Source organism: Castor canadensis, chromosome 10 (assembly GCF_047511655.1).
Source record: "Castor canadensis chromosome 10, mCasCan1.hap1v2, whole genome shotgun sequence".
Taxonomy (NCBI): Eukaryota; Metazoa; Chordata; class Mammalia; order Rodentia; family Castoridae; genus Castor; species Castor canadensis.
In genome coordinates, this window is record NC_133395.1 from 53,694,964 (window position 1) to 53,721,157 (window position 26,194).

At 33.4% G+C, this 26,194-nt stretch overlaps 1 long non-coding RNA gene across 1 annotated transcript in view; it reads right to left on the reverse strand.

The window, feature by feature from the left end:
- Positions 1 to 1,386: 1,386 nt before the first annotated feature.
- The window catches only part of LOC141411597 (uncharacterized), a 29,004-nt gene continuing 4,196 nt past the window's right edge, over positions 1,387 to 26,194 (reverse strand). Inside the window, exons 3-4 of the long non-coding RNA XR_012436437.1 lie at positions 25,180 to 25,228; positions 1,387 to 1,586 (exon numbers count right to left, since the gene is read on the reverse strand). This is a non-coding gene — a long non-coding RNA (uncharacterized lncRNA). The remainder of the gene's footprint in view (positions 1,587 to 25,179; positions 25,229 to 26,194) is intronic.

Sequence of the window (26,194 nt, forward strand, 5' to 3'; positions counted from 1 at the left end):
TGTACCCATTTATTTTTTTAATTTATTTATTTTTCATCACATCTAACTTGCCTGACAACAAATAGTATATGGAACTCTTTCCCCAAGAGAAACTTGCATGCTGATCTTGTTTTCCTTTTTTGGCAATGTAATATTAATTTCCTGATACATTTTTTAGCCTCCTATACTGAAGGATCAGCATTGAACAACATAATAGAGTAAAAGACTTGCAAAAAGTATAGGAGAGAACACTGTGTACCAACAGAGAATTTGAACAGTTGAATCCTACAGCACTTGAAAACTTACGTGAGAAAATTGCTCTATCCAATGGCTAAAGTGTGAATTGGAGTGTGTGTGTGTGTGTATTCAGGTAAATAGTTAACTATAAATTTCTATTATCAGAGACTCATAAGATAATTAATTATCAGTGACAACTATTTTCCTTTCCAGAGAAAGTTCTATCCTTATAACATAGTGATGCCATTGAAGTTAAACAATTATTAATATTGAATTTTTCATAAGTAAAGATATCCTACATAGACAGAACAAGTTCCTTCCTTACTCTTCTGGAAGTATGGAATTAAAGCAGCTTTCAAAGGCATGTCTGCTTCACTTCACCCCAACCCCAAAGTAAAACAGAACTAGATTTCACATTTCAAATAACTTCTCATTGCTACAATTAATAACTCAGTTTAGACATAAGCCATCCTAAGGAGAACTAACTACTTTGTATGAGCTATAGAGATGCAAGTTCTCCTCAAATAGTTTAAGTTTAAAGCAAGAGTTATCCAACTTTTGAAATCCATGCTGATTTAATACTTTTTTCAATAAATAATTTTAACATCCCTTACTAATTGAAAATACATTACTTTAAGGCTATATTAAGGATTGATCTCCACGTCTTTAAGTCACACTTGATTAATGACTCTTCCACTGATGACATAGGAAGAAATTCTGAACTTAAACATTCAAGCTGTTTCATAAGACCACCAACTAAGCTAAACACACAATAGCTTTGCACATCAAAAAAAAAGTTTATTCAATTCTATTTTGAATAGCCTGGCAAGTGCAAATAAATGTTTATGACACTGTCTTATAATTTCCTAATTAGATATTGGACTAGGAAGTATTATCTAATTGTTTGCATTTTTTTTCCTTTTTGTGGTACTGGGGATCAAACCCAGAGCCTCCTACATGCTACGCAAGCACTCAACCACAGAGCTTCATCCCCGCTCCTGTTCGTTTTGTTCCTTTTTTAAAATTTTTTGCAATGCTGGGTTTTGAACTAGGGCCTTCACTTTGGGTCACTCCACCAGCCCTTTTTGTGATGGGTACTTTCAAGATAGGGTCTTGCGAACTATTTGCCCTGGCTGGCTTTGAATGGTGATCATCCTGATCTCTGCCTCCTGAGTAGCTACAATTACAGGTGTGGGCCACCAGCCCCCAGCCATGTATTATCAATTAACAAAATTATTTAGAAACAATACCTTCATCTGAGACAATTCCATTGATGAACTGTTAATTTCTTTTCATACTTATTAAGAAAAGATATGACAATGATTCCTTTATTAGTCCATTGTACTGGTTTTATCATTATTTAAGCAATCCTATGAAACAGAGAAATAGTAGCAAAACTGATAAGGAGAAATGACTGGAAAACTTTTTGTAAACCTTACATTCAAGTAGAATGCAAATACTAAGATGTTTTTACTGAATACCCTTTAGAACACATTATATCTATGAAACTATCACTATTAGAGTACAAATTAGTTAAGAAACTGTTTCTAAATGGTTACCTAGTTTCTGTCCCCAGACTAAAATTTTTCTTAGTATTGCTATCAGTAGGCAACTTTGTTGTTTTCCTAATATTTCCATTAATGATAAGGCCTCTTTCAATTTATTAGCTTTTAGAGATAAAGCAAGATGTTGGAGGAATTATGTTCTTATTAATATGGAATGCATTAATGAGTAAAAAGACAAATGAAAAAGTCAAAATGAAGGATAAAATATGGATAAACAAAAAATAAGAAAGCCTGAGGAGATGGTGTATGAACTTTGATGCAGTGTGGGTATATATACCTTGGGAGGTCACATGCAAGCTATGTGTAATGGAAAAGTATACAATCAGCATTTAATAGTGATTTACAAATATTACAACATGTCATTTTCTTAAAAACTCTATAAATATTATTTTCTCAGTGCCTTACAAAGAAACTAAAGCTCAGAAGTGTTTGGCAACTTACTCCAAAATAAACTTCTAAATATAGTAGGATTATTGCTGTGGCAGCATTAAAAATTCAAGTACCGTAGATCTAGCCCCTTGTTTCCAGTTCAATGTTGAATCAGCAACTTTTAAACCTTTCGGCTTACTAAGAGATTGAGAAACAGTGATTTGAAGAGCTAGTAGGAAATACAGGATTCCAAAATCATTGTCCTGTGTCCACAATAACAATTGTCTAACCCCCAACCCAAACCAGCATTGAACAGAAAATAATGTTGATGTAGTTTATAATACACTCATTTGAACATTAGCATTGGACAAGACATTGATTAACCTTGGACATTAGATCCTTCTTCCCTTGAAATGACTGAGATTCAGTAATTGTTGCATGGGTCTGTTCTGCATAAAAACTACTTGTACTAAGTAATTTAGTTACTACTTTGCTATATATTTAAATTTAAGCAGCTTCAAAGTTTTGCTTGGTTGCAGTATTAGAGATGAATAGAAAATATGGCTTATATTTTGTCCAGGAAGCAAGAACTGTCACTGATATGATTGCTTGCCCCAAGGAAGCTGACAGGAGCTGAAGCTTTGAGGCTTTATGGTTTTACCTATTCCCCCATTGCACATATTGAATTCATTAACACATAGATTTAGAAGCTTGGATAATCACCAAGTGCAATGTGTGGATGCACTGTGGCCAAGTAAATTCTGCTACCAGAGGTTTCCTTTACTCTATAATTATTTATCAAATTGTAATAATTTGTTACCATTTCTGAATGAGAAAATCCAACGCACTTTTTAAAACATTCGAGCATTTTGCAACTTCATGATCCCAAAACAAGCAGAATTTGCAAAGTTAAGTATATTTGTCTTGGCAAAAGAAAATCAATAAATAAAATAAGAGTAAATTCACATGATATACCTTTACTTTTCACACAATGCTAATTCTTTTTACTAATTTTTAAAACATTTTTTCTAAATTCTTTTTACTGAACAGCAATAGATTGTTTTAGTCTTCCTTTAAATTTATGAAGCAAAGAGTTCTTGTTTAAGGAGTTCAACCTTTTATTTATTCCTAATTCAATAGGAATTTGCTGGGTACTACTATTTGCAGGTTACATATTTGGTATTTTGAGTCTCTCAAAGATGGAAAAGAAATTATCCTTAACCTCAGAAAGTTTACGATTCACTATTTAGGGAAAAACAATAGCCAAATAGTTAACCAAAAACTTCAAAAAGTATCTGATGAATATTTATAACATGGATATCAGATAGTTGATATAGTCATTTACCATCAGAAATGAGAACTAGGGAATTCCAAGGTATCGGATCAGAAAAGGTCAGTGAGAGTGAAGGAGGAACAGGGTTAGACCAGGTATAAGCATGAAGATCTTACTAACAGGCAAGGAGGGTGGGGGCAAGGAAGAATGGAGAAAAGGGAAAATGCTGGGTAAGAAATTAGTATGCAAATCCAAAGAGCAGAAAAGAATTATTCACTATAAAAATAGATCTATGTTCATGTAAAACAATAGAATTGACTTGTAAAACATTAACATATGGAAGATTGATATTCAGAAATGCTGTACTGCCAAATCCCTGCCCCCCAAAAGAGGGGGAAAAAATCCCAGTTTTGGAGGGATCAATCATTTGTTGCAGTTATTACTTTCTGTTAATTGTTGTGAGTGGTCTGTTTTCACAATTTAGTATAAAAACAAGGAAAAGCACTTATCAGGAGAGCTGGATCCTAGTTCCCTCTAATCAATATATATGCACGTCACAGCTTCTATGAGTCTTAGTTTTCTCTCTACAAAATGATAGGCAAAGGATTGTTTGGAAATAGAGTGGAATGAGGAGAGATTTCAGTTCCAAGATTATGTGACTTGGAAACACATAGACCCATGGCATAGGATAGAGTAAGAAAAGAAAGCAGAGACTAGAACAAGAAGGGCATTTTCCACAGTCCAGAGAACAGGAAAGCAGAGAAAAATTTATTATGTGATATGTCATGGAGTAAGCAAGATTTAAACCACAATCATAGCACCATTCTTCTTTTTTTTTTTTTTTCATATGTGCATACAAGGCTTGGTTCATTTCTCCCCCCTGCCCCCACCCCCTCCCTTACCACTCACTCCACCCCCTCCCTCTCTCCCCCACCCCCTCAATACCCAGCAGAAACTATTTTGCCCTTATTTCTAATTTTGTTGTAGAGAGAGTATAAGCAATAATAGGAAGGAACAAGGGTTTTTGCTGGTTGAGATAAGGATAGCTATACAGGGCATTGACTCACATTGATTTCCTGTGCGTGTGTGTTACCTTCTAGGTTAATTCTTTTTGATCTAACCTTTTCTCTAGTTCTTGGTCCCCTTTTCCTATTGGCCTCAGTTGCTTTAAGGTATCTGCTTTAGTTTCTCTGCATTAAGGGCAACAAATGCTAGCTAGTTTTTTAAGTGTCTTTCCTATCCTCACCCCTCCCTTGTGTGCTAAAGCTTTTATCATGTGCACCATTCTTAATAGTTTGAGAGAATGCCCAATAGGAAAGGCATGAGAGGAAACAAAGAAATAAAATATATGTTTTGCCAACTTCAGAGATTTCAGTTGACTTAAGAAACAGAATAGGGAGTTGGCAGAGATAAAGTGAGTCAAGATGCAAAGAGAAGACAAGATGTACAGCATATGGTTGAGCACTGTTTAACTTTTCCTTTAATCATGACTGTATATAATTCAGGGTGATGTTTGGATTTCAAACATCCCCCAAAGTTCTGTATGCTTGGTTGCCAGTCTATGGTGCTATTGGAAGATGGTAAACCTTTAAGAGGTAGGGTCTTGTGGAAGAAAGTTACATCATTGGGGTCATGCCCTTGGAGGGAAGGCTGGGCTCCTGGCTTCTGGCTCCTACTCTCTCACTCTTCTCCTCCCAGCTACCAAAATAAAGGAAGCAGCATATTCTGCCACATGGTCCCTAATATGATGTACTGTGCTGCCACAGCTGAAAACAAGACCAAGTAACTATGGTCTGAAACCAAGAGCAAAAAGAAACATTTAACCTAATTTCATGTTGTATATCCAGTTGTTTTCTTATAGAAACAGAAAACTAACCAACACAGGTAATAACTCATACAAGTAGTACTGCTGTCTCTTCTAACACAGTTCTGTGGCCCCTGAAACCTGTCAACCACAGTTCTTTCCCATACAATCTCTAAGTCCTTCTCAACACAGGAAGCTAGTAACAATGCAAGTATATTGGTAGGAAAGTTGAATCTCTCAGGAAGCAGATGGTAGGAGGATTTGATGAAGGCTGGTTGAATGTAGATACCAGCAGAGTATATAAAGGACCATACCTTATGGCATGAGAACACTTGAATGGATTGGAAAAGAAAAAGGCCTTTTAGATAAGAGTAAAAAGATAATCAAAGGTGGAAATTAGCTATTGTAGATAGAAGAATAAGGATAATAAAGTCTGGAAACACACTTGCTCATCAGAAGGAGGAGGAAGTGAGGCTACCTAGCTGACTTGGTAGTCTTTTCTTGTTCTCTCAGAGCTTGAAGACCTTCCCTTCTTATCCATTTATATTTAAGCGTAGCTAAGGATGCAGGAGTCCTTGCTTTGATAACATGAAAAATCTGGGAGTCACAAAATGCCAGTATAAGTCAGAAAGACAAGAATGCAAACATAGGAAAGAGCATGCAAAGTTCTAGCCTACCTAATTCCCTAGTCTGTGATGAAGAGTTAATTTCTGGCTTTTTGTTTTCAATACATATAATGTCTGCTAAGTTATGCTTCAGTAAAATATTCTACACAGTGCAAATAAAGTAGGTATCATGCAAGGACATTTTTCTGACTAGTGGTGTTTGGGTCCTGATTTGTATTTAATCCTCACAATGTGCAAGAAACCTGTGGCTCTCTCCAGCCACTCTGGAATCAGACACTACTGTCGTCATATTCAGTGACTCAGGTCCTTTAGTCTTTAATTTACAGAGGAATGGGGTTTCACCTTGTCTGTGTGAGGACTCATTAAGCAAGTGATCACAAACTAGACATGCACCAGTAGCCTCCCCTCATTGTGGCCGTTACTGGATAATTTTGCTCCATTAAAGTCCAGAAAATTCCTATCTGCTACTACACTTTGTAATTGATTTTAGTTTCCATACTTCAGCTTGTTTTTTGTCAGTCTTGGAATAAAAGAATAGAAATAAACAGCAACTGCAATTGAGATACAGCCATCAGTCAATGAGGGTGTATGTGATGCTGAAATGTCAGCATACCAAACATTTTATCTTATGATTTTTATTCAAAAAATATAGTGAGGAAAATAAGCTCCCATACCACAGATTGTTATGATGGTACCTGTTTCAAACATGGAAGATTGGGCTTCACAAGACTTATAATAACAGATGCAAAGTGAACTGTCCTGATTCTGATCATCCCTATGGGTAATAAACTATAACTTGTCTCCTTGGGGTGTAAAATGAATAAATGAGCTTGAATGCTGTTTGCTGAAGCAAGGTCACCATGTCTGAATAGCAATTTAGGATGCATAACATTCAAACAGAGACATTTGATCCTTGGTTGTCTGTAAATTAAGATATTAAATTTGTAAGATACTGCTTTTAATTCAGTTTTAATATAAATATGTTTACTCAGTCAGAGTTGTTGGACATTGTAATTTCTGAGTTCTAATCTGTTTTTTAAAAAGGCAGAGCAAGCATTGATTGTCCTCATTAAAGTTTGAACAGCTGCTATAAAAGCAACATGATGGAGCTGAACATCAGCTTAAGGTGGAAAATGATGGAGCCAGACAATAGAATAGGAAGCAAGCTAGAATTCTCCCTGTTCTGAGTTACTCTTTGCTTATGTGATGTGGGGTAAAAGTGCTCAACAAAATGGGCCAATGACAAGATGTGGTATGGCAAAGTTGCTGAAAACTAGAGACATGTATCCTAAATATTCCAACCTCAGCACTAGGGAGAACAGGAGTCATACTGGGATAAAAGGGGAGGAAAAGCAAAGAAAGAAACAAATTTTAAAAAGCCAGGAAGAAAAAAGGAAAACAAATATTAGTCACTGGAAAGAACCTAATGATTGTGAAACAAATTTTGATTTGAATACTTTTCTTCTTTATCTTTCTTTGAAAACATTCTTTAAAAAAAATATTGCACTGACCTGGTGATTTGACATTCTTCGCCTTAAACAAACCTCATCTAAATTACTAAATGAAACAATAACTGCTGTGACCTGTGTTACTATGCAATTAAACATATGATGAGTCAACAGTCCAGGAATGAATGGAATATTACAGATCATAATAACTTTAGAGCCTTATGGACAGTTAATGGCCTTTGGATAGAAATACTACTCAAGCTTCGAAATCCAGCTGAACTCTGCATGCTATAAGGGCAGGAGAACTTAGACCAGATGAGTCTCTTTCACAAGCACATGTCATGCTGTGTGGATCCGGCTGTGGAAGCAGTTTGCCAATCTTATCTTCAGAAACACATAGTCGGTGTTCAGCCAATAATGAATGTCAAAATAATACTTAGCTTCCCTTTGGGTGATTCAAAGGGCTCTGGCCAGAAAATAGGCATAATAACCTTTCTGGGATATCTCTCATTAATTGTCCTTCAAACTGAGAGAAGTATTTTCAGAAGATTGTTTGCTTGTGCTGGATGATCAGGGAGCAGTGAACAGCATGAAAACTATGGTCTTGGACAAAATCGTTATGACTGATATGCTGTACACAAGAAAGTAAAAGTCCAATCTTGGCTATTGGGTCTGTAAAAAGTTTCTCTCTACCTATTGCTGACTCTTATAGTTCTTCTGTGTGTCCATATGCAAAATCAAGATTTATATATAATGAGTTATTTATGTGTCATCTTTCCCCCTTTTTCCAGTTAAACTTCTATCCTTAATTTGAAGCCAGAAGAAAAAAACCCAGAGTCCATGCTCAGAGAAGTAGGGAGGGGACAATTCTTGTATGACATATGGAAAGAGCACTGGAAGCAGGGACACATAGAAAAGGTGGCAAACAGCTCCCATCCCAATTTTTTCTTCAAATCCTACCTCCCTTCTAGACAAATCAAAAAGCTGGTAAACAGACACTTGTAATAAAATATCATATCAAAGAAAGTAGATGCAAGCTCTAGAGATTAAACATCACTTTCTATTCTGGAAAAGGAGAGTGAATAATGCAAACTTCTACAAAGTGTGCATGGTGGAGAAAGATCAGCCTCTGAAGGTCAGTGGGACATGACTGACCATGAGATAATGACTTCACAATGTCTTCAAAACATTCTTTTCCCAAACTCCCCCTGCAGGAGTAACTGAAACTGAGATATTAGAGATGAACTGACATTCTAGAGCATATATTGCATTCATCCCTCTGGTTCCTGTTTTCCAAAAAATATTTAAACAGTGTTTAACTAAAGATGCCAGTATCTCCCTTTTTCTTTAATTAGTAGATCTTACTACTTATAATGGGTTTTACTTTTACATGTTCTACATTATAAACACAAGGCAAAGTCCTTTTTGAGAATTGACCAAGTATAAATAACTTTAAAAAATACTTTCCAAGATCAGACATGTAGTGCAAAGCTGTATACACATGTCTGCAAATGGAAAAATGATACCTACTGAAACTATTCCAGGATTGAGGGGAAGGGGAATTAAAGGAGAGTGATGCAGGGGGTGAATTTAAGTATGATACACTTGAAATATTGTAAGAACTTTTGTAAATTCCAAGACATCAAAAAAAAAGACCATGAGATGACACAGAAACAAATAAGTGAACATAGGGAAGACCTCAACAAACTCTAAAGTGAAACAAAGGACACTATAAAAAGGGAGATATGTGGATTAAAGAGGAACAGGCAAAATATAAAAGAAGAGTTGATCACAGATTGGGAAAACCTCAAAAGAAAGAAATCCTGGAAATTAAAAGTTGCTATAGTCAAAAAACACAGTGGAAGGCCACTGCAGCAGACTAGAACAAGTGGAAGACAGAATCTCAGAGCTCAAAAGTAAAATAGAAATTAAAGAAAAAGCAGAAGAAATCTTAGACAAACAACTCAAGAGCTGTGAAAGGAATATGCAACAATTCGGTGACTCCATCAAAAGACCAAACTGAGAATCATGAGCACTGAAGAAGGAGAAGAGGTGCAAACTAAAGGGATAAGTAAATAATAGTGGAAAATTTCACAAATCTCAAGAAAGTTTTACCCATTTGGATACAGGGCACCAAATAGACTTGACCAAAATGGAACCGCCCCATGTCGTAAAATTCATCAAAACAACAAACATAGACACCAGAGAAAGAATCTTGAAGTCTGTAAGAGAGAAAAAACAAATAACATATGAAGATAAACTCATCAAAATCACTGCAGATTTCTCGACGGAAACCTTAAAGTTCATGGAGTGAGGTATTTGGGGCACTAAATAAAAATAACTTCAACCCTAAGATACTCTACCCAGCAAAAATATCATTCAAAATACATGGGGCAATAAAATCTTCCACGATAAGCAGAAACTAAAACAATATACAACCACCAAGCCACCAGAACAAAAGGTTCTCCAAGGAATTCTGCACACAGAAGATGAAAGCAAACAGAACCATGAGAGGAAGAGTAGTATCAAACCACAGGAGAAAAGACAAGGAATCAGAGAGAAGCATTGATTCAGCTGCACACAATCAAATCCTTAAACAACAACAACAAAAATATCTTAAGTGGCAGGATTCCCCACATACATGTCATTATTAACGTTGAATGTCAATGGACTCAATTTCCCCATCAAAAGATATCGTTTGGCAAACTGGATTAAAAAGTAAGATTCAACAATCTGTTGTTTACAGGAGACCCATCTCATTGACAGAAACAAACACTGGCTTAGGGTGAAAGTCTAGAAGAAGATTTACCAAGCTAATGGTCCCCCACAAAACCAGCAGGAGTAGCAATACTTATATCAGACAAAGTAGACCTCAAACTTACATTGATCAAACAAGATCAAAGAAGGACACTTAATACTAATGAAAGGGGAAATACACCAAAAGGAAATAACAATTATCAACCTATATGCACCCAATGTCAGTGCACCCAATTTCATCAAACATACTCTAAAGGACTTAAAAGCACATGTAGACTCCAACACAGTGATAGTGGGAGCCTTCAATACATCCTTATCACCAATATATAGGTCATCCAATCAAAAAATCAATAAAGAAATTCTAGAATTAAATCACACCACAGATCAAATGGACCTAGCTGATGTCTACAGAATATTTCATCCAACACCCACACAGTATACTTTCTTCTCAGCAGCCCATAGAACCTTCTCCAAAATTTATCATATCTTAGGGCATAAAGCAAGCCTCTGCAAGTATAAGAAAACAGAAATAATCCCATGCATTCTATCTGATCACAATGCATTAAAACTAGAACTCAACAACAAAAACAACAGCAGAAAATATGCAAACAATTGGAAGCTGAACAACACATTATTCAATGATCAGTGGGTCATTGATTAAATGAAAGAGGAAATTAAAAGTTTCTGGGAAGTTAATGAAAATGAAGACATGACCTACCAGAACCTATGGGACACAGCAAAGGCAGTCCTAAAAGGAAAGTTTATAGCCACTAGTACATATATTAAAAGGACAGAGAGATCTCAAATAAGTGGCCTAATGCTACATCTCAAACTTCTAGAAAAACAAGAACAAGCAAAACTCAAATGAAGCAGAAGGGGAGAAATATAAAAATAATGGCTGAAATCAATGAAATAGGGACCAAAAAATCCAAACAAAGAATCAACGAAACAAACAGCTGGTTCTTTGAAAAAACAAACAAGATTGACAAACCTCTGGCAAATCTGACTTAAATGAAGAGGGAAAAGACCCAAATCAGTAAAATCAGAAATTCAAATGGGGAGATAACAATAAACACCAAGGATATCCAGGGAATCATCAGAGAGACTACTTTGAGAACCTATATTCCAATAAATTTGAAAATCTTGAAAGAATGGACAAATTTCTAGATACTTATGACCATCCAAAACTAGACCAAGAAGATATTAACCACCTAAACAAATCTATAACATGAAATGAAATTGAAGCAGCAATAAAGCATCTCCCCCCCAAAAAAGTCCAGGACCATTGCCCTGGGATGCAAGGGTGGTTCAACATGTGCAAATCAATAAATGTAATACAGCACATTAATAGAAGCAAAGACAAAAACCACTTGATCATCTCAATAAATGCAGAAAAAGCCTTTGATAAGATTCAACACCATTTCTTGACAAAAGCTCTAAGAAAACTAAGAACAGAAGGAATGTACCTCAACATTATAAAGGCTATATATGACAAACATATAGCCAACATCATACTTAATGGAGAAAAAATGAAATCATTTCCTCTAAAATCAGGAACAAGACAAGGGTGCCCACTATTCTTACTCCTATTCAACATAGTCCTGGAGTTCCTAGCCAGAGAAATAAGGCAAGAAGAAGTAATAAAAGGAATTCAAATAGGTAAAGAAACTGTCAAAGTATCCCTATTTGCAGATGACATGATCCTATACCTCAAAGACCCCAAAACTCTGAGACATCATAAACAGCTTCAGCAATGTGGCAAGATAGAAAAATTATTAGCTTTCCTATACAGCAACAATGAACAAATTGAGAAAGAATATAAGAAAACATTTCCATTTACAATAGCCTCAAAAACAAAATCAAATACCAAGTAAACTTAACTAAGGATGTGAATGACTTCTACAACGAGAACAACAAACCTCTGAAGAAACATATCGAGGAAGACTACAGAAGGTGGAAAGATCTTCTGTGCTCATGGATTGGTAGAATCAACATAGTAAAAATGGCGATACTCCCAAAAGCAATCTACATGATCAACACAATACCCACAAAAATCCCAATGATATTCATCACAGAGATTGAAAATTCTACCCTAAAGTTCATTTGGAAACACAAGAGACCATAAATATCCAAGGCAATACTCAGCAAAAAGAGCAATGCTGGAGGTATCACAATACCTGACTTCAAACTATATTACAAAGCAATAGCAATAAAAACAGCATGTTACTGGCACAAAAACAGACATGAAGACCAGTGGACCAGAATAAAGGACCCAGATATGAATCCACACAACTATGCCCACCTTATTTTTGACAAAGGCACCAAAAACTTATGATGGAGACTAGACAGCCTCTTCTGTAGCTGGGATAAGTTGTTATCTGCCTGCAGAAAACTGAAACTGGATCCATGTCTATCACCCTGTACTAGTATCAACTCAAAGAGGATTAAGGACCTTACTATCACATCTGAAACTCTGAAGTTAGTGCAGGAAAGAGCAGGGAAAACTCTGGAAGCAATAGATATAGGCAAGGACTTCCTCATTAGAACTCGAGTAGCCCAGCAATTTAGAGAAAAGATGGACAAATGGGACTACATGAAATTAAAAAGCTTCTGCACAACAAAAGAAATAATCTGTAAACTGAAGAGACCACCCTCAGAGTGGGAAAAATATATTTGCCAGTTATACATAAGATAAAGGACTGATAACCGGAATACACAGGGAGCTCAAAATACTAAAGTCCCTCAAAATTAATGAACCACTAAAGAAGTATGCAACCAAACTAAACAGAACTTTTTCAAAAGAAGAAATCCAAATGGCCAAAAAACACATAAAAAAATCTTTAACATCCCTAGCCATAAAGGAAATGCAAATCAAAACCACACTAAGATTCCACCTCACTCTTGTTATAATAGCTGTCATCAAAAACACCACTAACAAATGTTGGCAAGGATGTGGGCAAAAGGGGAACCTTCGTAGGCTTCTGGTGGTTGTAAGCTGTACAACCACTTTGGAAAACAATATGGAGGCTTCTTAAAAAACTAAACATAGAGCTACCATATGATCCAACAATACCACTCCTAGGAATATACCCAAAGGAATGCAACTCAGGTTATTCCAAAGGCACCCGCAGTAATGCTTATATTTATTGCATATTTATTACAGTGATACTTATAATAGCCAAGTTATGGAAACAGCCAAGATGCCCCACTACTGACAAATGGATTAAGAAAATGTGGTATTTATATGCAATGGGATTTTACTCGGCCACAAAAAAGAATGAAATTTTTTCATTCGCAAGTAAATGGATGGAGCTGGAGATCATCTTAAGTGAAATTAGCCAGGCTCAGAAGGCCAAAAATTGTATGTTCTTCCTCTACGCGGACATTAGATCTAAAACAAATACAGTAAAATTATTGGACGTGGGCCATATGCTAAGGGGAGAATATGTACAGGAGGAATAGGAAAAGGGAAGGGAATCTAAAACTTGAAAGTGTTTGATGTGCCCACTGTAGAGGAGCAAATAAAGTAACCTTAAACTGACAGAGGCCTGACTGACTATGGGAAGGTGACCGGGAAGTAGTGAAGAGGTCTGGTAGAGATGAACCAATTTGAGTTGTAACACACATGTGCATGGAAGCAATGCTAAGAATTTCTCTGTATAGCTATCTTTATCTCAAACTAGCAAATACACTATGTCTTTCTTATTATCGCTGTCTTCTCTTCAACAAAATTGAAGAAGAGGGCAGAATGAGTTCTGCCTAGAAGTAAGGGAGTTGGGGAAGAGAAGGAGAGGGTGGAGAGCAGGGGGGAGAGATGGCCCAAAAGATGTATACACATATTAATAAATGAGTAAACAATTAAAAAATTCTACAATGTACCCCCACCCAGCACAACAATAATAAAATAAAATAAAACATAAAGAAATGCTTTCCAATGTTGGTACTCTTTACATTTTTTCAAACTAAGGGAAATAGAGATTAAAATATACATAGATATATGTATAATATGCATAAATAATGTATACAATTATATATTTACTTTTCTGTATACTAATTATATAAACATACTTATATTCAATATAAATATAATCTATGGCAAGATGTGGGTGGTTATGTGACTCACAAAAACAAATTGTTTCATGAGTCAAGGATTTGTTTAAGGTTACAATGCACCTTCACATAAAGTTTGCTTTGTAGGATTATGTATAATGAATGCACTTAATAGAAGCAAAAACTGGAAGAAGTATTTACAATTATTCAGATTCTCAGAAATAGTATGAGCAACAATGCAAAAAATTTCTAATTAGAAGTATATAAATGGATGCCAAGACAAAAGCTGTCTTCATGTCAATGAAATAAAGCAAATGGATGCTAAAAGTTTTACCGGTTTTATAAGTTCATCACACACTTATGGGATAAAAGCATTTATTTGTTGTAGAAATATAAAGTAGAAGAGAATAATTTGCCTTGCCAAAGCAGACATCAGTTAGGAAAAGAAAAATGTATGAAAAAAATTTGTGATAGAAAATGGAGAAGACAAACCTACTGTAGCAGTGCCAACTTAAACTTGCTAGGCACTCTCTACCTTCTTCCTGTGCATTTACTCATTAAATCTCCAAACTGCCTAACAACAGACTCAGGGCTTATGTTCTTTTCCCTAGGTCATGCTCCCTGTCACTGGCAGAGCCAGTATTCAAACTTTACCTACCTGCCTCTTTCATCATGAAAATACATAAAGAAATAAGCAGAAATGGGCAAATGACAAAATGGAGAGAGTAGTCTTTTTTCTAATAAATCCCATGAACAGAAAAGCTTATGACAATATTATGAATGGGATATGTAGTTATGCTGGTTGGGATACCTAATCTATGAGTCAATATTTATTGAATGCCTCATGTTTTCAAGACACAATGCCAGTTGTTGAGGAAACCATAATAAATCAATTTGCTTAACTGACTTAATTTCTTTTCATTTTGATCCTGCAGTAGCTTCCTGGTGCTTCAGGAAAAGAAGAAATAATTGAATCTTTAGTTTGACATTCTAGCCCTTCATGATTGAGCCTTATCTCCTAACAGTGCTCCTGTAGTCTGTTCTCAAGCCATTCAGAAATAGTCTCAGGCCATCTCTTACATCCTGAACTTCCACAAGCTGTTCCCTCCACAGGAACACTTTCCCACAAACCATGCCTACCACTTTGAACCCATATAAAAATGCTTCAAATCTTAAACATGTTTCTGAAGTCTTGTTTGACAAATATATAAAATAAGCATCACTCCCTTTTCTTATCACAACTTCTCACAATATAATTTTCACTTTATTTTCCCTACCACTAAAATTTAAGATTCCTTCAAGCAGGTAATGTCATTCATATTGGTTATTCAACAGCAAGCCTGTCCATAAGAGCTATACAAAGATATTGTGTTAACAGATGAATTATAGATTTCAAAGAGCTAATATATGTGACATATACTAGATAATTTCAAAATTTAAATGACACAGAAAATCAGAAGACAAAGTATTTGCCCTTTTATGGCAGTACTGGGTGTTACCTTTGACTTATTCTTAAAAATCACCTTTCTCACTTTACAAAAGATTTGAAGCATCTTAGAAAAGTATTTCAATAAAAAAGCAAATATATAGTTATGCGAGGAAAAATAATCAAAATAATATTTTGTAAAAATAATTTTACAAAGGAAAAGTAATCAACTCTGGGGTTGAATGAACATGGTAAAAATGCATGCTACATTGTATTTTATAGGAGGAGAGAATGAGAGCCCACAAATATAATTCCTACTGACTGCAGAATGATCCGTGACCAGATTCACAGTGACCATAATATGAAATCAAATCAGTTTTTCAGTAGAAGCAGAGCTGTTTGATTGGTAAACCTGAGGGAAATTTCTTCCTTGGTTTCTCATAAAAAGAACTCTGTGTGATAAAGAGTTCAATGTTTTCCTGTGACTTCTTACACTGCCTATAATGCATTTCATACAGCTGTTTCAAATAAAATCTTTCATTGTAGGTCAATGACCTAGCACTAAAGCATAGTTCAGTAAAAGCAAATTTAAGAGGGGTCAAATAATACTGGCCAACACAGTATCTAGAAATTGGATGATCATACTTGATCTAAAGCTAACAGGATACCCAGAAGTGTACATGCTACATGAGCTTCAGGAAATTCTACGAAAATATTAGATTTCAAATAGGCATTTAATAACAAACCAACAACATACAATTTGAGTTTATTTGCCAACAAAATAGAAAAGAGAACCTCCATTCTTCCAGTTAATGCAGTCATATCCATTCATATCATGATAAGTATGAAATAAAAAATCTAATAAATATTTTTTGCCTGAGTATGTATCCAATAATCTTAAAGAAGTACACTTGGTAAAGTTTTTTAATTCAGAAATTACTAAAATGTCAATCAACTGGTAAATGGGTTTTTAAGTGATAGATTCATGTAATGGAATACTATTGATTAATAAAATCAATACTCATAATACACATGAAAGAAACCTACAAAGCATTATGCTAAATGAAGGCAGATCAAAAGGCCACATATTGCATGACTACATTTATGTGAAATATCTAAAATAGGAAAACCTATAGAAAAAGAAATAGTGATTGCCTGGGATTAGGTTTAGGAAGGGCAATTGACTCCATATTGCCATGAGGGATTTTATCAGGGTAAAACTAAACTATAGTGATGCTACACAACTCTGATAAGTTACTAAACCTTATTAAATTTAAACAATTTAAATGAACAAGTTTAATAGTGCGTATTTGCATTACACTTCAATAAAGTTGTTGAGAAAATAAAGTCCAAATAGAGATAATTTCAGGCCAAAAATTTTCAAGGAATTAATTGCTAGCATATCTGTACTTCAAGACAGCTCAAAGCAAACTTCAGATTGCAGAACAGTTATAAGAGATGGAGGCTCAGATACGCAAGAAGAAATAAAAAAAAACACTAGGAATAGGAAACCCAGGAATAAATGTAAAGTACTCTTTTTATACAGAAATAGCTATTGGTTATTTGAAGCATAGTAATATACTTTGTGATTTGACATAGATGTGGAATCAAAATATGTAATAGCACAAAGAGTGAGAGATAGGCATAAATGGAATTAAATTATTATATAATTCTTGCAAAATTGAGGATTAGTATAGTATTAATTTAATGTAAACCAGGACAAATAAAGAATGAATAGTGTAAACTTTCAGTACAATCACTAAAAATTGTAAGACAATTTATTATTAAAAGGTCAATAAAGAAAATAACATGTTAAAATGTTTGGTTAATCAAAATATTAAGAAAGGATGAACAATAGATAAGAGATGGAGTAAATAAAAAAAATGTAAGATAATAGTTTTAAATCTAACACTGGTAATTGCACTATGTATAAATGAACTAAACACTCAATGTAAAACAAATAGCCTTACATATAAAATTAAGAATAAAAAAATCTATATAAAAAATAAGAGACTAAACTACATGTTTTTACCTGATATCTTAAATATAAAGATATGTATTTAAAATAAAAGAATAGGAAAATAAAGTAGGTGTGGCTATACTAATGTCAGAGTAAATACATTTTAAATCAGTGAATGTTATTAGAAACAGAGATGGACATATCAAGTGATAAAAGTTTAAGTTCCTAAAAATATTATAGCCCTAAATGTGTATGTCCTATATTATTCACCTAAAAACTTTTTAATATTAAAAAACAAAAATATGTTAAACTAAAAGCAGAAGTAGATCTATACAAGTCACTACTTAATACACATTTTTTCAAGTGTACATGAGTTATCTCACCAACCAAAGAAAAACAGATATTGATCATTAATCAAGTATCAATAACTTTTCCAAAGGCTTTATTTAATGTAGTATGTTCACTGACCACAACTATAAATCAATGTAAATCAATAGAGATCTCCAGATATTTGGAGATCTCTAAAGTTATTTACAGATATTTGGAGATTAAGTGATTATGTTCTTACTAATCAATGAGCCTAAGAAGATATTACAGTGGAATCTGAGAAGCATTTTGAACTGAATGAAAATACACTGATAAAGAAAAAGCTAACAATGTATTCATGCTTTCTTCCCCATTGGGGACAATTACTAACCTTAACCACATCTACTAGTAATTATGCTAACAATGTTATTTACTAAAATAAAGATACAGAGTCAATGTAGCAAATGTTTTACCAGGATCTATGTGACCTTTTTAAGCCATTTGGGAAAAATCCCAAGGAATATACCATTTATGGAAATGTAAACAATGGTTTTCTAGAGAAAGTTACATAAACATAGTCAATCTACGTGAAGTTAGAGAATAAAACTGAGAAGTCCAAATGGAAGCAGTTTGAGAGTCAGGTATCACATACATTGTTTTACACTCTGACATTATTCAGAATATAAAATGCCTTCTAGTGTTGTATAAAAAGACAAAATTAGATAGATGTCCATATGATCGGTTACCTACAGTGTTTCAGAAGTATTTGTGTGTGTATAATGATATGAATACTCATACACATATATGAATAAATAAATCTATATGTCAAAGAACTCAAATATATAATTTTTGAAATCTTAAAGCTCAATAATGACAGGCCAGCATTCAATATAATGGACAAACACCTCAAGAAATACTTTACAAAAGAAGAAATGCACATGGCTAATGTGCATATGAAAAGATTGTTAGTTATTAGATAAATGCAAAATTAAAACCAAAGTACCTAAAATCTTAAACATTGACAATATCAAATGTTGCAAAATGTGAAAGTTCCTATATAGTACTGATAGGAGTGTAAAATGATAGTCATCTCCGTTAGGTTCTAACACACCCCTATAGTCAACAGAAAGAAGTCCCTATGCACAAAGTCTTTTATAAGAATGTTCATAGGAGCTTCAGTCATAATATCTCCAAAAAGCCAACAATCCATATATCTACAATAGTTTTAATAAGTTAAATTGCAAAATTTATTGCCCATAAGGAAAAAGAAACAAGCTATACATAGTGCAACATGCAAACTCCAAACCATTCTGCTAAACAAAAGAAGTCAAATTCATGCTGTGTGTCTCCATTTAGATCAAATTCAAGGATTGGTAGAATTAAAATCATTGTGATAGCTATCAGAATAGTGATGAACTAGAGAGAAATTATTGAAAAGATATAGGAAGGAGAAATTTAATAAAGGCACCAATATGTCAAAATTCACTGTATTATATTTTTTAAATGTCAGCATTTTACTACATATAAATTAATATTAATTGTATCTCAATAAACTTCTTTTAATCTGAAATAAACGAAGTAGCAGGTAAATACAGGTCAATAAAACAACTTGCTAATAATGTAGGAAATATTTCTTGCCTTGATGTTGTCTACATTCTCATTGCATTTAACATCAGTGTCAAATAAGATATGGTGGGGAAAAAATCAAGACAGTAAGATAATTCTTAAAGAATGGTAATTAAATCATGTTCCTGTTTCATAAGAGAGCTTTCCTGAAAATCACAGCCCTTAGAGGTTTTCCTAAATTCTGTTTTATATATGTTTTCATATCCAGAAGTTAATAATGGCTTTTTATAAATTGACACACAAATATTTCCTTTCTATATATCAACACTTATCAACCACAAATAAAAATTCAAAGTTCAATTTGGCTGAAAGAACAGAAATAAATTAGTTATAAGTGGTAATGTTTTAAACAATAAGCTATAAAATGTATTTCCTACAAAGCAAACAAGAAGTAAATCACATTTGTATTTCTGAATTTCAGAAAGATTTAGAACACTCAAGATTGTCAGAGGAGTAAAATTCACCTTAGCCCTGACTCAACAAATTCCTTAAGAGGAATTTTATATCAAGATTCTGTGTGATATAAAATAAACAATGATCTCACTAATAGTTCTGTAAAGAATTTAGTAATAATGTATTTTAGTAGTGTACCCTGATAAAAGCTGAAAATATAGCATTACTAAACACACCTCCAATAGAAATTTTATAATGTTTGAAGATAAACATCATACAGGAATATGAACTTTCTCATCCCATATAGAATTTAAAACCATTCATAGAGAAGTGGGGGCCAGAATATGAATTGCACCTGTATGCAGAAATCCTGGGAAAATAGAAAGGAATGGACTCAATTTTTATAGCTATCCCATTGAGATGGAACACAGCTCAGTGGAAACTGTGAGTGAATTGTTACTTACACATGGAGTATTTATGAACAGAGTATCTGCTTCTAGAACTGAACAAAACTTGCAATATAACTGCTAAAATGGAATATACTTTATTTCTTCAGCAAAAATATATTTATTGTCTATCTATGGATCCTAAGATTTCTTGAACTGTCTTCAAACAGCAAACATTTGTCCCAGTAATAATTGCAAATTATTGAGAAAGTAATAATTGCAAATTTCCAACTCTTTTCAAGTAAAAAATGAATTATACTCACCTACTTTGCACTAAAAATGCTGCCTTAGTTGCAGAAATTAAGTTTATCTAATATATATATTTTATTATATATAACAAAAATGAATGCAACTCTCATTATATATAAAAGAAATTAGTTTTATATAAAAAAGATTTGAGGGAGTAAAATGAGAAGTGGTGTTTACATATCACTATCATGCCTTATTTACACTAGTATTATGTATTAGAATTGTACTTATAATATGTAATCTATGATTTCTGGATGGTTATATTACATCATTTAATAGATTGCCTATAATTTCAGATGACAAATTTTTCTTATATTCTCCAAAGTAAGGAAATGGAGGCTGTTACACATACTGGTAGAAAATCAAGTTAAGTATTGCAGTGAAGCTGAGAGTGAGATATGTGAGCTCTATGACTCCAGGTGTCTATGTGTACCTGTGCAGGAATAAGTTTCTATGTTTAGTTCCTTGCTCTTGCTGCCATGATTATTCAACCACACTTGCTGGCATCCACAGCTTGTATACACCTGACCTAGTCAATGAGATGTTAACTTGGTGAAGAAAGCAAAGTAATGTTCTCAATGTCTAACCCTTAACTTTGTCATTGGTTAGTTTTCTTGTTGTATTGCAATGGCTAAGTAGTCTCTTTTATATAATTTTATTCAAGAGATAAATGTCATTTTCATGACTTTTGCCCTTTCTTGAGAAAAGCTGAGTAATATAGAAAGTCCTATAAAAATATTTTTATCCAATATAAAATATCCTAACTTTGGTAATCAATATGCAACTTTACACATATTCTTTTGGAAAGAGGACTCAACATCTCAAAAAACAAATGAAATGCTATTATATTATCTTTCCATATTAGTCAAATCATGAAAGGTACTTTTGTGCCTCCTCTTCTCAAAAGCAAATTTAGAGGCTCATTAATTACACATCTTTTTTCTGATTTCTATCAGAATACAGTTAACAGCACAAAAGACATTACAAGCAGTGGGTTGCACAAATACAGGTACTTGGTACCATTGCAAGCATAACTGTAGACCTTTAATCTATTTTAAAAATCATCAGGAGACTAGAGTGCCTACTTTAAAAAGTCTCTGGAGAAAAAGGTATTATTGATTTTTTTCCTTTACCCTAAAGTGAATGTTATAATCACATCAGATGTATCATGAGGAAAAATGAAATTAGTAAAATTCATGAGTCCATGTGTACCACAAAAAAATAAAAACATATATACTGTGGAAACACTTATAAAAATCAATGAAAATCGGCTATAAAAATGTTATCACAGATCATTTAATCATAAAAACTATTAAAAATCCTCATAGAAACATTATAAAGTGTAATGTCTACAAACTATAAGGCAGGATTTTTAAAGAAAAGTAGGTGAGTTTAATTCATTTTGTACTTGAAAAGATTTAGAAATTTGCAATTATTACTTTCTCAAGACTGGGACAAATATTTGCTGTTTGAAGACAGTTCAAGAAATTTTAGGATCCATAAACAGACAATATATATAGATTTTTGCTGAAGAAATAAGAAAGTATATTCCATTTTAGCAGTTATGTGGTATGTGGTAGGTAGGGAAGAAAAGTTAACCATATTTTTAAACATTCATAACAATGCACCACGGATAAAACAAACTATACAAATTAATCATGTATGTACCTCTTCATAAAATATAGTCATGACTTGTGAATTTTTAAAAAATTATATCCCAAAGTGCTTTCTGAAGCATCTAATTAAAATATGATAGCAATGGAATATTTTTATGTGGGCAAACTGCTACCCACAGTCATGAATTAGTTGCAAGTATGTCAATTAGCTGGTAGTAATTGTCAGAGAAGAAATAGAGACTAATAAACAAAAGCTATTTAAGGACCATGATTAGACAAATGTTGAAATAAATATATTAAATGCTCTATATCATTAGTGAATTAAAATTCCTCATTCTTAAGCATACAACTGCTAACTTATTTCACTTTAATAAAGATCATTTTTGTGGTGAAGTTCTCCAGATTTTTGAAAGACTCTACCAAAGAAGAAACACTATTTCCATGTTCTATAACTTTGCATACAGCTAATGTCCCATAACTATAGCTGCACTCATATTTTTAAGTTTTAAAAGCTATGCTTAAAAAATTATATAAGATATACAATAAACTACCGTAAGGTTTACAATTTGGTAAGCTATGACATATGCATGCCCACTGAAACAATTCATGCACTGAAAATAAAAATTTACCTGCTACCCACAGAAGTTTCTTAGTGTCTCTATATCATCACTCCCTTGTGTCACTTCCTAGGCAACCTGCTCTGTCATCACCAATTAGTTTGCACAATTTAGAAATTTATGTAAATGAAATCCTGAAGTATATAGTTTTCTTTGTCCACCTCCATTTCAGTGAAACTATTTCAGGGTGCATCTGTATTGTTGCTTATATAGATACTGTGGTTACTTTGGTGTTTTCCCTATATAGTGCTGGATTGCATGTATGTTCCATTGTCATTAACCCATTCATCTGTTGTAGACATTTGAATAATTTCTACTTTTTGGCTATTGCAAAGAAAATTGTTATGAATTTCTGTATAAATCTTCAACTCTTGTACACCAGCCTGACTCTATTCCATATGAATTTTAGCAGTGAAGAAACCAGAAAACGTCCCATTACACTTGAGAATAAAGGAGATGAACCCATTAGTGACACATTCATACTTTCTCATAGTAGATATTTATTTTCTTACATTCACCTTATTCTGTGTTGCTTGTTTCCTACTTTTACTTTTTAGATCATTTAAAATTTCTCTGTTGCCAAAAGACTATCATGTTTATTCAAAAGATCTTCTTATAATACCACAAAGAAAAGAATCTTCCAGAAAAAAATTCCTTTGAAAATTAAAAAAAAATTTTTGTTCATTTTGTTTTTATAATTTTGTGTTTTAAACTGTACAAAATCAAATCATCTTGGGAGGCCTGATCACATAACTGCCACAATATAACTAAAGCATATTTTATTTCTAATATCATTTACCTTCTTTGCTTTACAATAAGTATCCTTTTACTAATGCTTTCTCATATAATGATTTAGTTACATTATTAATTGCACTCAGAAACAGAGTATCTTTTTCCAGCATTTTTTTTCATTGTTCAGTAGTCATTTAGAACACTTCCATACTCTGGTACAGTGTAATATTTGCTGGTGGAATATTAAAACTTTTAATTTCATCAATGTACAATATGAAATTGGAAAAATAATATATTTGTTTCACTCACAGAATTTTAACAGATTGAGTTTTAAATTTTATTCAATATGTGCTTCTGTTATTCATGCAGAAAATGACTCCAGAGGAATAATGCACCATTAAGATGAATTTATGTTTTTGCTCTAACTTTGAAAATGTTAACATTAGTAAGCATATGATCAGTTTCCAAACATATAATTGAATGAGAAAATGAAATATTGAAATGTTAGTAATTAAAGTTCATTTGTAAGAAGCAAATTAAATGAACTAAGTAATGAAGTAAACCTAGTTCAGCTTAACTTTGAAATGACAAGAAAAAATAGTAAAGTTAATATTTAGCTTTTTGAAGTTGTCCAACATATTACTTTATAATGTGGTGGCTATTATGATTAACAAGTCGTGTATAAATGTACAATATTCTCATTTGTAACACTTCAGGCCCTTTTATGGTTCACATTTCTTTGCATGCAAATAAACAAAACAAAGAGGCGAACTCTCCAGTTTCAACAAATCCACCAAGTAGATTCAAGTTCTCTACTTACTTATTTTGTTTTGGTATGCACGCTATCTTGAAATACGTAAACTGGAATGGCATTCTAATAAATCCTTCTGTACTCTAAGTGCTTATTTGACACTCACTTGGTAAAAGTTGAAAAACAAATTAATTATTCCTTGTTGTTAGAATACATTTTGGATAGTTTCTTACATAAAGCATCACCTATACCCATATTATTTGATGATGAATAATAACAGCTATTCCATTAATTATGGGGGAAAATAAGAGTTATATAGAAGTTGAGTAAGGAGACAATATTCCTTAAGGTCATGATATATGACCCCCCAAAGCAATGAAGACTGTATGGCTATGAATGAAAATCATTTATTGCTTCTTCTAATGTTTTATTTCACACTTTTTAAAATTTATTTTTAGCTTGAAGAAGTCACCAAACATGTTGAATTGCTTCCTATGTGGCAGGTGCAACAATGTTCACTTACAATACTAACTCAATTCCCATAATCCTGTGTGGTAGGAGATATTAGCACTATTTTTACAGGAGCCCTCAAAAGGCAAGTATTTTGGCGATGGTAACAGAAGCATGTTAAGTGAGAGAGCTGAGAGTTGTATCTCAGTATATTTCTATCTGCATGTAACAAATATACAATTCCATTCCCATGACTTTGATCTGTACAGGCTGTGATATCAGTTTATTTTTTTCTTTATTCATATATTCATATGTGCATACATTGTTTGAGTCATTTCTCCCCCTGCCCCTCGTCCCCTCCTGTCCCCCCCACAGATTATGACAGCATGAGAAAAAAGCCTATGATGAACAATCTCATTATAAAACATTTCCAGGTATCTCCTAACATAATTTTTTAAGTTACACTAAAAGAACAAGGAAACAAGTTAAACATCTTTACCACTGTCTGATACTGTCCTTCTCCAAGCTTCTGGAAATGTTATTTTGTCCTATGATTTAAAGCAAAACAGAAATAATTTACAGTTATTTATAAGTTTGTTCACTTTCTGATGATAGTTAATGAACCAGGACACTCTTGTACATATTTTTCCTTTTATTTTGCTTTTACTTTTCATTCCTTGATGCTTTATAATTAAGTTATTCAGATTACCAAAATTTAGAATATAGAAAACTGACAAATAAAAAAATGAAACTGTCCCCTTCCTTCACAACCTACAGCTAAACCATGCCAATAGTTTCTAGCTTTTTCTGAAAACTTTCAAACTAGATAATAGCTAAAAATTAAACAAATTTTGATATATTTATTGATATAGATACCTATTTCCAGGGGCTTTGCCAATTTGTTTTGTTAATAAAAGACAGCAATAAAGAAGCATTGAATGGAATGTCTCTTACATTTCCTTTTCAAGTTTTTGGTGAATAGCAAAAAAATGAACTATGTCCTATCATCCCAAGTCCATCTTGAGGATTGGTTACTTTTAAGCCACCCTATCTGAGCAACAGAGACGTCCACCCTCAGATTCCAGCCAGGAAGCCCCCTTCCGACCAATTGTGTGGATTTGGTCATCATTAACATGTGACACCTTTGTGATCAGAGCTGTCAGGTCTAGGCCTACTGTTTGCCATACTAGGACAATTTTCTGAGTTATGAAAACTTCCTAATGTAGCCAGACTTAAGACACAATTTTTGCCTTTCCTCATGGTGTACATTTAAAAGTATCCCCAACATGCTGCCTTTTAGATGTTTGACCTTTGCTTTGCAACTTTTGGCTCAAACTCCCTGGGCAGCATTTTACCTGAAATATGTAAGCAACACACTATGTTAACGTTTTGGCATGAGCCTAAATTATGCTTCATAATTTTCTGACAGTATTATATTGAGATATATTTTTAAAATTTCAATACATTTGGAAAAACAGATCAAATTAGTGACAGTAAGTGACAAAATTTCTTCA